Below are 14,735 nucleotides of genomic sequence, written 5' to 3' on the forward strand. Positions count from 1 at the left end.
GATCAGCATACATCCACCTGGGCAATGTATCCGGGATGATGAAACCCAAGCCCTTGAGGTTAGCAGGTAACAGGCAGCTACAGCGGTAGCAAATGTTACAATCTTTTCTGGACTTATTTTTGTGCACATATTTTTTACACTATTATTTGGGTAGGTGTATATAAATTTATTTTTTTTATTATTATCTAATTCACGTATTAATGAGTATGGCAGGTCAGTCACCGCGCAGCAAGGCTGGAGGGGATATTTACTAATTTGGTTATTATTAAGAAGATGCTTAGAGCCAATGTGATTAGCAGTTAAAGTCTATATCCAGAATAATCTATGTACGTAGATTATACACCACATCTAATACGTCCAGAAATTGTGTGGCGGCCAAACCTCCATGCACAAAACATTTCACCTACTGCGCTAAACTATCACTTTAAGTGCTTTGTTTATACAGGAGACGTGGCACTGACCTATAAAGAGGCAGTTGTATGAGGTTAGTACCAAACACCACAGAGTGGGGATTTGACCTTTGCAACTGTATATTCCAGAGGAGATGTTGACTCAACAGAGGCTACTGCTTTGACAGGCAGTACTGTTTAACCAGCGGTGGTGGTATAGTATATCAGGGTTATTATAGGGTAACGCAGCACCCGGTGTGTCTGCATCTAGTACCAGAATAGCTCTTATGACCTTAGTAAATGTCTTTTGAAAAAAAAAAGGAATGATGATGTGACACAAACCCAGATTCTGTGTTTTACTAGCAGCTTGAAATAGACTGGCTGGCTGACTGCCTGAATGAATGGATGGATGGCTAACTGTACCTCTGTCTCCTGAAGATGGTGCCGACAGCAGTAAACATAAACAAACTAGCTGCACCAATCCAACTGTAGCATTTCAGCTCTGTTTTTCAGGTAACCTTTACCTTTACCTGGCTATCTGCTCGGTCTGTCCCAGTGTCTGTACAGCTTCTTCTGCTACGTTCATTAGGAAGGACCCAAGGGGTATCCAGGAGGAGGTAGGGCTCCTGCTGCGTTCCCCACCCTCAGGAACAGGGTGGAGGCCACAAAGGACAGACCAAAGGTGTGTGGGGAGTGGGGGAGGGCTAGGGTGGTGTGGGTGCGTGCGTGACTATCTATCCACTACCACATTACATGTTGAGTGATTTCTATGTTGCAGTAAAGAACCAAATGGTTTGGTTTGGAAAGCCATCTCTCCTTGAATGATGTCTAGCTACCTCCCATCCCATAGGACTCATAGGACTGATTGAGACAGATTTAAGACTTGTCAGATATGAGTGACAGGATGTTTAATGTCAGCTCCTAACATCTGACAGACAGTTCTGTAAGTAATTTGAGGTCTATTGCTGTTATGCTGTCAGGTCCAGGCCAAAACAAATTCATAAAAAATCCTACAATGTGATTTTCTGGATTTTTTTTCTCATTTTGTCTGTCATAGTTGAAGTGTACCTATGATGAAAATTACAGGCCTCTGAGTTTACATTGGAGCGTTACGTTCACTAGTTCCAGAAACATCCAGTGATTTTGCATAGCCACATCGATTCAACAGAAATACTCATCATAAATGTAGATGATAATACAAGTTATACACATGGAATTATAGATATACCTCTACTTAATGCAACCGCTGTGTCAGATTTCAAAAAAACTTTACGGAAAAAGCAAACCATGCAATAATCTGAGACGGCGCTCAGAAAATTAATCAAATTAGATGCCATGTTGGAGTCAACAGAAACCCGAAATTACATGATAAATATTCCCTTACCTTTGATGATCTTCATCAGAATGCACTCCCAGGAATCGCAGTTCCACAATAATTGCTTGATTTGTTCGATAATGTCCGTTATTTATGTCAAAGTAGCTCCTTTTGTTAGCGTTAGGTACACATATCCAAACGCTTGTGCGTTTGGACAAAAACTTTGGGCAAAAACTTCAAAAAGTTATATTACAGGTCGAAGAAACATTTCAAACTGAGTATAGAATCAATCATTAGGATGTTTTTATCATAAATCTTCAATAATGTTCCAACCGGAGAATTCCTTTGTGTCTACAGAAGCAAGTCGATATCATGTGGAATGCGCATTACCAGGAAATGGCTCTCTGCCAGTAAGCTGACTCATTAAGCTCTTATTCAGTCCCACAACATAGCAGAAGCCTCATTCAAGTTTCTAAAGATGGTTGACATCTAGTGGAAGCCCTAGGAAGTGCAACTTCATTCATATCCCAATGTGAATTCAATAGGGCCTGGGTTAAAAATATACCAACCTCAGATTTCTCACTTCCTGTTTGGATTTCTTCTCAGGTTTTTGCCTGCCATATGAGTTCTGTTATACTCACAAACATCATTCAAACAGTTTTAGAAACTTGTTTTCTTTCCAATACTAATAATAATATGCATATATTAGCAACTGAGACTGAGGAGCAGGCCGTTTACTCTGGGCACCTTTCATCCAAGCTACTCAATACTGCCCCTGCAGCCATAAGAAGTTAAGGAAATTCTACAGTATGACTCGTGTGATTTTGTCCTCCCACTGTAGGATTGCTCCTCACTCTTATGCCCAAACCCAAACAAATGAATATCTAGTGCCTAGGGAATAGGCACCCGTTTGGAATTGGTCCTCAGTCTTCTGCTTTTCGTCCTCTGACCCTGAGTAAGCTCGTGACCCAGCTCTCCCCAGTCATGGTGTCCCTGCTGCCCTATCCGCGGGAGAAGGCTCCTCACCTGTTCCACCGCAACAGACTCAAGAATCAGAGCCAGGCCGCGCTGTGTAACCCAGAATAGCCCCATCCCAGGTCTGTTTGTGCTGTCTTGCCAACTCCTATGGCCATTGTCACTCCAATTGTTAGCAAGACAGCATAAAGTTCTGGGACCAGGCTAGGGAATAAATATGTTCGCTGAATCAGAAGGTTGAATGGAAGAACAAACTAGAGGTGTAAGAGACTGATAATATGCACTGGAAACATTCTATTGAACTTCTGAATATCTCTTGTGCAGTGCATTCGAAAAGTATTCAGACCCCTTGACCTTTTCCACATTTTGTTACAGCATTATTCTAAAATTGATTTTTTAAAACATTTCCCTCAGGAATCGACACCCAATAATGACAAAGCAAAAACTGTTTTTTTGACATTTTTGCAAAGCTATGTCAGGTTGGATGGGGAGCGGCGTTGCACAGCTATTGTCAGGTCTCTCCAGAGATGTTCGATTGGGTTCAAGTCCGGGCTTTGGCTGGGCCACTTAAGGACATTCAGAGACTCATCTCTAAGCCATTGTCTTGGCTGTGTGCTTAGGGCCGTTGTCCTGTTGGAAGGTGAACCGTCGCCCTAGTCTGAGGTCCTGAGTGCTCTGGAGCGGTTTTCATCAAGGATCTCTCTTTGCTCCATTCATCTTTCCCTCGATCCTGACTAGTCTCCCAGTCACTGCCACCAGCAGTGACTGGGAGATGGTAGGGATGGTGCCAGGTTTCCTCCAGATGGGACACTTGGCATTCAGGCCAAAAACTTAAATCTTGGTTTTTCCAGACCAGAGAATATTGTTTCTCATGGTCTGTGAGTCCTTTAGATGCCTTTTGGCAAACTCTAAGTGGGTTGTCATTTGCCTTTTACTGAGGAGTGGCTTCCGTTTGGCCACTCTACCATAAAGGTCTGATTGGTGGAGTGCTGCAGAGATGGTTGTCCTTCTGGAAGGTTCCCCCATCTCCACAGATGAACTCTGGAGCTCTGTCAGAGTGACCATTGGGTTCTTGGTCACCTCCCTGACCAAGGCCCTTCTCCCCCGATTGCTTAGCTTGGCCGGGCGACCAGCTCTAGGAAGAGTCTTGGTGGTTCCATTTAAAAATGATGGAGGCCACTGTGTTCTTTGGGACGTTTAATGCAGCAGAAATGTGTTGGTATCCTTCCCCAGATCTGTGCCTCGACACAACCCTGTCTTGGAGCTCTACGGACAATTATTTCAACCTCATGGCTTGGTTTTTGCTCTGACATGCACTGTCAACTGTGGGACCTTATATAGACAGGTGTGTGCCTTTCCAAACCATGTCCAATAAATTGAATTTACCACAGGTGGACCCCAATCAAGTTGTAGAAGCATTTCAAGGCTGATCAATGGAAACAGGATGCACCTGAGCTCAATTTTGTGTCTCATAGCAAAATCTGTAAATAAGGTATTTCTGTTTTTTATTTTGGATACATTTGCAAAACAAATGTAAAACCTGTTGTCGCTTTGTCATTATGGGGTATTGTGTGTAGATTGATTAGGGGGGGAAAAAATTACATTCATTTTAGTATAAGGCAAAATGTGCCAAAGGGAATACTTTCCAAATGCACTGTATTGCCACACCCCTGAACTTATGTCTGTTATGTGTGAACTTTAATATCTGTTTTCCTAGATTTGGGTTTCTAGAGAAGCCTCTGAGCCAGTTCAGCTGCACCACCCTCATGCACAAGGGAGCCAACAACGAGGAGGGGGAAGAGGATGATGACGATGAAGACCCCGGCGTCCATGTTAGAAGCAGTAAGAACACCTTCAACGCAGCAGCCTCAGCCGTGCCAATACAGTCGCCTCACGGGCCCCCACAGAGGGAGTGTGTGACGGAGAAGTCCGTCAGTACACCAACACACACACACATTAATCGCGCCTCCCTGCTCTGTTATTAGCTACATTAACAATGAGAGTTGTATGTACTAAGATAGAGACGTTAACTCTCTTAGTACATACATTTCACACTTTATTCTTTCCTCCCGTCAGTAACAGTTTATGGCATAAAGAATATACAGACAAGCGTTCATGTTTAATTTAAGCAACGTTTATTGTACTTATCAATGTTATGGATGAGTGCGTTGTTTGTTTGGTTCTGTTCCCCTCTCTCCGTCTCTGTAGCTTCCGTGTATGCTGGGATAAGGACCAGAGGTACGGTAATCGGGCTGGCTTTGTAGTGCCTGTCCCGAATGGCTCGTTCATGTGAATGAGCTTATTGGAAGACTCCATGTCAGTAGGGATGGGATTTTGTAAATGTTATATTGGTATATTGTATCATGAGAAACGTGTTGCAATGCATATCATTCATGATGTTTAGCTGAGTGGGAAATGTAAGCTTTGATGAAGGTAATTGCTAATTAATTAGTGCTGGGTATGCTCTGATGGGAGGGGCTTCCCCTACAAAAAGGAGCCTCTCTTTCAGTTCAAGGGGGGGACCATTTTGGATTGAGCTATTGATGGGGCAGCATTGTTATTTTAATTACATTTTTTATAGCTGTCCCATAATGGATACTTTGGATGGCAGTACTGTTGTTTTTCTTCCGTATTCACTATGTAAATAAACACCCAGAAGCACAGAAGTACTTTTGCGGCGCCGCCATCTTTTTATTTGATGGAGGTTAGGTTTTTCAGTTTAGCCTTCTGGCCTACTCTACCTGACAGTGTGCCCTCAGACACAGAGTGATAGTATGTGCGCGTTTGTGTGTCTGCGTGTGTGTTTGTGTGCAGTGGTGCGTATTTATGATCTTTGTGTTTCATAATTGTCCTTCAATTCGCAAGTGGCTGAATGTATCTCACCAGAGAAAGCATCCAACTGAGCGAAACAGCATCCCTCTGTCTCAGTATGTCTGGCCAAAAAGAGTATGACATTGTTGCCACCTGTAGCATTGAATTCATTAGCAAGAGAAGCCAGCAAGCATTTGGACTCCCTTGATAATGTTTAAATAAAATAATAGCCAATCAGTGTTGAGCTAAACTGAGTGAGCTCTACTGTGAATGGTCCTGGCGCACCAAACAAAAGTGTCAAGTGAAGCCATTTTTGATTTAACTTCACACAAATCATATTGCATCAAAAGCACTGATAGAATTGTAAAGAAAAAATCATCTCGTTGTGAAGTTGTCCTCCGGTGGCTAGCTAGTTAGATAAAATCGTCCCTTTCCTAAATTAGCCATGGATGGAGATAGGGATTTGGACTTGTGGACTTGGTGTACCAGCCAATCATTATAACGGCAATTCTGATCCAACCATAAAGTCTCTGGGGGGATACATTGTGCCCCTGGCCTGAGAGGATGGAAGTTCAACATGTAACTAGATATATTAGGCTAACGTGAACGAGTTGGCTCATCGTCGGCCATGAAATTAGGTTAGGCTTGCTGGCATGCCTTTTAGCCTGGTAGCCTAGTCTAGGACAACAAAGACTAAAAGTAGGTCGGCTACTGTATGACAGAGAGGAAGATTGCATAGGCGTTCCTCTACAAGTAGGGTGAATCAACATGTTTTTTCTACTTGTGCGCGCACACACACACACACACACTGAGCCCTCTCCTGTACTTCCTGTTCACCCACGACTGCGTGGCCACGCACGCCTCCAACTCAATCATCAAGTTTGCGGACGACACAACAGTGGTAGGCTTGATTACCAACAACGACGAGACGGCCTACAGGGAGGAGGTGAGGGCCCTCGGAGTGTGGTGTCAGGAAAATAACCTCACACTCAACGTCAACAAAACTAAGGAGATGATTGTGGACTTCAGGAAACAGCAGAGGGAACACCCCCCTATCCACATCGATGGAACAGTAGTGGAGAGGGTAGCAAATTTTAAGTTCCTCGGCATACCCATCACAGACAAACTGAATTGGTCCACTCACACACACAGCATTGTGAAGAAGGCGCAGCAGCGCCTCTTCAACCTCAGGAGGCTGAAGAAATTCGGCTTGTCACCAAAAGCACTCACAAACTTTTACAGATGCACAATCGAGAGCATCCTGGCGGGCTGTATCACCGCCTGGTACGGCAACTGCTCCGCCCTCAACCGTAAGGCTCTCCAGAGGGTAGTGAGGTCTGCACAACGCATCACCGGGGGCAAACTACCTGCCCTCCAGGACACCTATACCACCCGATGTCACAGGAAGGCCATAAAGATCATCAAGGACATCAACCACCCGAGCCACTGCCTGTTCACCCGAGGTGAGTACAGGTGCATCAAAGCTGGGACCGAGAGACTGAAAAACAGCTTCTATCTCAAGGCCATCAGACTGTTAAACAGCCACCACTAACATTGAGTGGCTGCTGCCAACACACTGACACTGACTCAACTCCAGCCACTTTAATAATGGGAATTGATGGGAAATGATGTAAACATATCACTAGCCACTTTAAACAATGCTACCTTATATAATGTTACTTACCCTACATTATTCATCTCATATGCATATGTATATACTGTACTCTATATCATCGACTGTATCCTTATGTAATACATGTATCACTAGCCACTTTAACTATGCCACTTTGTTTACATACTCATCTCATATGTATATACTGTACTCGATACCATCTACTGTATCTTGCCTATGCTGCTCTGTACCATCACTCATTCATATATCCTTATGTACATATTCTTTATCCCCTTACACTGTGTACAAGACAGTAGTTTTGGAATTGTTAGTTAGATTACTTGTTATTACTGCATTGTCGGAACTAGAAGCACAAGCATTTCGCTACACTCGCATTAACATCTGCTAACCATGTGTATGTGACAAATAAAATTTGATTTGATTTGACACACACACACACACACACACACACACACTCCAGTACCATGGACATTCATTATTCTATTCACCTAGCTCAATGTAACACAGCTGGTTTTATGCTACTACTTTTCCCTATACCCATCATGAGGTTGCTACAACCTAGTCTATGAATGAAAGTTTATAACGTAGGTGCCCATATCGAGCGAATTTTGAGTAATCAAGGTGACAGACAGTGACACATTCAATACCGCCTTGCACACTCTTGCCTGCATCTAGCTGATCTAGGGTGTAATCATTAGTCCAACAGTTGCAAACAAGAGTTTCTATTGGACAAATTCAGGTATGTTTATCCCCGTTTCGTTCCATTTGCTTTCGTTTAAGAAATATTTTTCAACAGAATCGACAGAATGAATACACCCCCGAATACAGTTCACTTTCATAGCAGCCACATAAAAACAGCATGATCACTTTGCATGTTGTACACATAATTCCTTCTCTCAACTGTCTACGGGCTCTCCTCTCACCTTTTCCCTTTCCTTGTGGACTTCAGTGCACAACACATTAGCTGTGTGACCAGGCGAAAAAACCTTTCCAAGCCAAACCATATCATGCCCTGTAACTGCTACACACAGCCTACATCTTTGTCACAACATAGTCAACACACCTGAACTAACGCGTTGGTAAACCACCTACAATCATGCAACACAGTGTACAGTCAGAAAGTAGTTTAGCAGTTAGACCGGTGGCAATAAATTAATACCACCAAAAGCTTACTTTGACTTGGAAGAGGTCCAGTGTTGGATAGCCATAGCCAGCTGCTAGCTAACATAGCATCCCTCTCTGTTTGAGCTGGGTATTTGAGTAAACTAGGTAGTTGCATTCGCTAGCTAAGTGAAAAAAAAATACAACCAAATATAGCTAGCTTTCTCTCTCTCTCTGCCTCTCTTTCTCGTTCTCGCTCTCTTGCTTCTTCTTAATTTTGGAAGAAATTAATTTGTTAAAAACTGTTTTGTGTCAACTACTCACCACGTTGTATGCACTGCAGTGTTAGCTAGCTGTAGCTTATGCTTTCAGTACTAGATTCATTCTCTGATCCTTTGATTGGGTGGACACCATCAGTTCACGCTGCAAGGGCTCTGAAAGATTCAGGGACATCCTCCAGAAGTTGTCATAATTACTGTGTAAGTCTTTGGAAGAGGGTGAGAACCATGAGCCTCCTAGGTTTTGTCCTTTGGCTAAAACATGGTGCTACCTTCCAGAGTGCTGCTGAGGCTACTGTAGACCTTCATTGAAAAACGTTCATTGGTCCTCCCCTTCCTCCTCTGAGGAGCCTCCACTGCCCAGCACTGTCAACACGTTGTATTCAACACTTTTATAAGTCCTAAAAGGCACGTCCTTCCTTTTCCCACTCAGCACTACAACAAGCACTGCAGCAGTAATGAATGAGTATGAAAGTGTATCTATAGGCTTGCGTTTTTGTTGTTATTATTAGCAGCTTGGTTCTTTTTTTTAACATCTAGGAATATTTCACTTTCTCTGTTCATAGGAGTAACAACATGAATTTGTGCTTGAGGCCGAAATAATGTGGTGCAACTCGGAGTTTCACGGTCACCTCAGTCTGCTGCTCTCTCCCTCCGCTGAGATTGACCATCAGCCCAGTAAAATCAAAGCTAATTATTTAAATGTATGCTCACTCAGCTGTGCCTCACAAATAAAACAAGGGATCTATTACCGGTGTGATCATATAGCCTACCTCAAATGTTGAAATATAATGTTTTTAAATGTTCTGAACAACAATGCAGAGGCATGGCAATTCAAGCAAAGACAATATGCAGTGATAATGTATTGGGCCTATAGCTGACTGCACAAACCTCATTGCTAGAGCACTGTTTTTAATTGGTTAATGTTGCATAGGCTTCCATTTTTTAAGTTGACTCAAAAAGTGATCTTGAAGTTGGTGACCACTGTTCTAGAGTTTTCTCTGTTAACACTATCAACGTTTCCCTTTACTGTAGCAATTGTGATAGAATCAATGCAATATTAGTCACTTTCAATGCAACTTACTGAAACAAAACTAACTATGCAAGATATTTTGTTGTAGGCAGAACGCATCGGAGTAGGATTCTATTGCATTGACATGGACAACTCAGCCCGTATTCTACATAGACCGGTGCTGCATAAACAATCAGAGCTGCAGTAGGCCTATATGCAAATAGATCCTTGCCATATATGGATCTGTGCCATTCACTTTGAACTGGACTGTGTTTAAAGCATGAGTGGTCGTGAGTAGATGTGCTTGTTTTGAGATCAAAGTGAGAGCTGCATGTAGCCACGTGTGCACATTTTGTTCATATCCTTTGCTACTTAGTGAGTCCAATTATAGAACATTTGTAGTCAGCAATAGGGGAGTGATTGCTTCCTACAAGAGCACAAAACGTGTACATTTCTAGAAATCTTTTAAAAGCAAGTCAGGTAAAGAGCATTTTTTTGTCTTAAAGGGGCAGTGTTGTATTTTGAGACAGGCTTGCATAAGCTAAGTAACCAATAGGCAGAGGGTATTATAATTTGGCCTATTCTCTGTAATAATGGTATGGGAATAATAATGCATTTTATTTTGTAAAGTGGTTTCTTGCATCACAAAACAAAACAACATTTTCAGTCACCTTGTTTGAAGGTGAAGTGGATAAACAGGTGAATGTCAAGCCCTGCATGTTTTTTCCCCCAAAAGTCTCATGGAATGTAGGTCTACGTTGAACACCACACAATGGCTGCTACTGTAGGCTGAATGATAGAACAGCTATTTCCATGTTAAAGTGTTATAGGATGCATTTTCTCCATTGTTTTTGGTGGTAGGTCACTCTGGTAGGTCTACATTAGGATCAAATAACCACAGTAGCCTACTTGGCCACTGTTAAAACTCTAACCTAAAGTGGGTACAGCCTCAGTGTTCATAGTAAAGGCACGCTGGAAGTTGCACAGAGTTCAACGTTCAATTTTGCGCTCAGCAGAACAGAAATTTGCACCTGGCTATTGATTAACGAACAAAACAAGAACATTGTGCCATTTGGTTTGCTTAATATAAGGAGTTTGAAATGATTTATACTTTTACTATTACTTTGATACTTAAGTATATTTAAAGCCAAATACTTTTAGACTTTTACTTTCACTTTTACTTGAGTCATTTTCTATTAAGGTATCTTGACAGTTGTGTACTTTTTCCACCAATGATTCTGCCCACTGTGTGACTGTTCTCTTCTTGTTGTCTCGGCCTTATATATATCACAGTGGGTTATAGAGGAAAATACGCAATTATCATAACAGGTTGTAAAAAATTGTATGGCTTTTTTTCCTGGCTAGGCTTAACCCAGAGATTTTACCCACACACTGCTACTGTGTGTGTGTGTGTTGAGTTTCACATTGTAGCCTTGAACCGAGGCGGAGAAAAATACAGACAATAGCTGCTTTTTCCCAAACATATGCCTGCAGGTTTATTTTTGTATTATTTTTCTCAACATGTAAGACTTTTGCCTCTGGGCTATCACTTGAAATATAATTTTTATATCCTGTTTACGGTTTCCCCCAGTATACTGTCTAAATGCGTTTGGATGTTCGGGAACTATTATTATTTGCCACCAGGTGGTGCTGTTGTTTGAGAAATAACGAAATATGATTTCCTCTTTCAGTATTACTGTACAATCAATCCATCATTGTATATGGTTCAGTTTCAAAGCATATATAATGATCACAAAATACCATGGCATGTATTCAATGCATCACTATCCTCCATAAAATGTATAACTGCTAAGTAAATCTCATGCTACAGTATGTAAATTCTGCGTCTTTCATACTGACTTATACATTATATCCATTTGACGTAAGACAGCTGCCATGACTCTTTCCCCCAGGGTGACTTGCATGTCTACCAGTCAGTGCTGCCTGTGTCCTATCCTCGTATAACACAGGGCCATAGCTTCTCAGCATGCTGCGGCTGCACCAGCCACTGTGGCAGAAGGGGCTTTGCCTTCACTCTAATTGGCTGGGTAATCTGGGATGCCAGAGCAAGAGCTAAGCCTGCTCTGGAGACTGGGGGATGGGACACAGGGTGCAGGGATGGAAGGGGCCACTGGAGGGAGGCTGGAGGGTGATCCCTCCATGGACCCTCCTTTACACGGGCTGGATCCGACCAGGAGGGCATGATGGCAGGAGCCAAATCCCCCTATAGATTTCATTCCACCAGCCTTGGCAATGGCTAGGTTGCGCCATGCTCCAGACTCTGAACACAGAAGATTCCCTTAAGAAGTAAACAAGGGGAAGGAGATACAGGGTCACACTTTATATTAAGTTACACAGTTACTGTGGGAACAGGGGCCTTTTATTTATTACAATTCAGTCATTGTTTCCAGCCCGTTATCTGCAGATACCACGTATAGCTAAGTAATGACATAGTGGTTATCAAAGATGATCAGTTTTATTGAGATAGTAGTAGAGAGAAAAATGACACATGGTATAGGTACTAAGTACAGTGTGGCCATCCAACTTGTGGGCCAAATAGTTGCATGGCCGTATGCAAAGTTATCAAAAAAGATAAACCTAAGTTAATAGTTGCATGGCCGTATGCAAAGTTATCAAAAAAGATAAACCTAAGTTAATAGTTGCAAGGCCGTATGCAAAGTTATCAAAAAAAAGATAACCCTAAGTTGGTCAATTCTGGTAAGCATTATTATGAGTTCAATATACTCACTCAGAGTTGATGGTGTAGTGAACCTTTCACCATAAAAGATCTTTGTCCTGATACATAATGTATTGGTTTCGTCTTGCTATAAAAAGCACAACCACATTCAAGAACAACACCCCCAACTTGGAACTATACTCACTAAAAGTTTCTGACAAATAGTTCAATAAATTCCCACAAAGCCTCCTCTATTCTCCATGCATTAGGCCCTTGCTCTGCTCTTCAGAACGTTGCGGTCCTAAAGTCTATGCTCTCTGAAATAGTTTGCAGTTGACGCATGTCACCTCTTGTAAAGGACCAGTCATGCCTGTAATTACAATCCATATTCAACAATGACAGGGGATGTTAAGGGATTTCTGTTTGAAGCGGACGACCAAAAGCAGAGCACCCTGCTCGCGATTCGGAAAGCGGAAAACTGTGTTTCATAAAGTTGAGGTTTATACAGTGCTAACTACGAAAGGGTATAGGTCTATTGTACTCCTAATTTAAACAGTGTTATGTTGAAATCCTCCTCAGAAGTTTGCCAGTGTCCTTTCTCAACCGATAGTGAGACTGAGCTGAGAGAAAAGTCTGGCAGCAAGGTGACATGGCTTCTGTTGTCCCAGACGGTAATCCCAACATGTTTCAAGCTGACCACCATTGTCCCTGTTCCCAAGAATTCCAAGGTAACCTGCCTAAATGCTTTGAAAGGCTGGTCATGACACACATAAACACCATCATCCCAGACACCCTGGACCCACTCCATTTCACATACCGCCCCAACAGATCCACAGATGACGCAATCTCTATTGCACTTCACACTGCCTCTCCTCTTCTGTACTCCCTGTTCACCCACGACTGTGTGGCCACGCACGACTCCCAACACCATCATCAAGTTTGCTGACAACATGACGGTGGTAGGCCTGATCACCGACGGCGATGAGATAGCCTACTGGGAGGAGGTCAGAGACGTCCACATCACTAAGGACTTAACATGGTCCACACACACCTGCACAGTCATGAAGAGGGCACGACCGCACCTCTTCTCCCTCAGACGGCTGCAAAGATTTGGCATGGGCCCTCAGATCCTCAAAGAGATCTACAGCTACCATCAAGAGCATCTTGACTGGCTGCATCACCACTTGGTATGGCAAATGCACCACCCTCGACTGCAAATCGATACAGAGGGTGGTTCGGACAGTCCAGAACATCACTGGGGCTGAGCTCCCTGCCATCCAGGACCAATATATCCAACAGTGTCAGAGGAAGGCCCGAAAAATGGCCAAATACTTCAGCCAGCAAGCCACAGACTGTTCACTCTGCTGCTATCCGGCAAACGGTACAGGAGCATTGGCTCTCAGACCAACAGGCTCCGAGACGGTTTCTACCCCCAAGCCATAAGGCTGCTAAAAATGTCAATTAAAAGGTTACACAGACTATCTGCATGGACCCTATCTTGCATTGACTCTATGCACACTAACAAGACTGAATCCAGTGCCCTCAGAAAGTATTCACACCCCTTGACTTCTTCCTCATTTTGTTGTGTTACAAAGTGGGATTTAAATGGATTTAATTGTCATGTATTTTGTCAACGATCTGCACAAAATACTCTGTCTATGTCAAAGTGGGTAAAACATTTATGAAAACGTAAACATTAATATATCTTGATTAGATAAGAATCCCCTTTGGCAGTGATTACTGCTGTGATTCTTTCTGGGTAAGTCTCTTAAGAGTTTTCCACATCTGGATTGTGTAACATTTGACCATTATTCTTTCCAAAATTCTTCAAGTGCTGACAAATTGGTTGTTGATCATTGCTAGACAACCATTTTCAGGTCTTGCCATAGATGTTCAAGCAGATTTAAGTCAAAACTGTAACTTGGCCACTCAGGAACATCCCCGGGCTTCTTGGTAAGCAACTCCAGTGTAGATTTGGCCTTGTGTTTTATGTTATTGTCCTGCTGAAATGTGAATTAATTTCCTAGTGTCTGATGGAAAGCAGACTGAACCAGGTTTTCCTCTAGGATTTTGCCTGTGCTTAGCTCCATTCACTAACTTTTTTATCCTGAAAAACTCTCCAGTCCTTAACAATTACAAGCATACCCATAACATGATGCAGCCACCACTATACTTGAAAATATGGAGAGTGGTACTCTTCCCTGAACAATCAATAATTTTGTATTCAGGACAAAAAGTGAATTGCTTTGCCACATTTTTTGCAGTATTTCTATAGTGCCTTTTTGCAAAAAGGATGCATGTTTTGGAATATTGGTTTCTGTACAGGCTTCCTTCTTTTCACATTGTCAATTAGGTTAGCATTGTGGAGTAACTACAATGTTTTTGAGCCATCCTCATTTTTCTCCTATCACAGGCATTAACAGTTTTAAAGTCAACATTGGCCTCATGGTGAAATCCCTGAGCGGTTTCCTTCCTCTCCGGCAACTGAGTTAGGAAGGATGCCTGTATCTTTGTAGTGACTGGGTGTATTGATATACCACCCAA

General features: G+C 42.6%; 1 long non-coding RNA gene across 1 annotated transcript; it reads left to right on the forward strand.

The window, feature by feature from the left end:
• Positions 1–902: 902 nt before the first annotated feature.
• On the forward strand, positions 903–5,348 carry LOC110489338 (uncharacterized). The gene is made up of 2 exons (XR_002468559.3): positions 903–1,071; positions 4,397–5,348. It is a non-coding gene; the product is annotated as an uncharacterized LOC110489338 (long non-coding RNA).
• Positions 5,349–14,735: the final 9,387 nt, after the last annotated feature.

Source organism: Oncorhynchus mykiss, chromosome 30 (assembly GCF_057628025.1).
Source record: "Oncorhynchus mykiss isolate SJ-2025 chromosome 30, ASM5762802v1, whole genome shotgun sequence".
Taxonomy (NCBI): domain Eukaryota; kingdom Metazoa; phylum Chordata; class Actinopteri; order Salmoniformes; family Salmonidae; genus Oncorhynchus; species Oncorhynchus mykiss.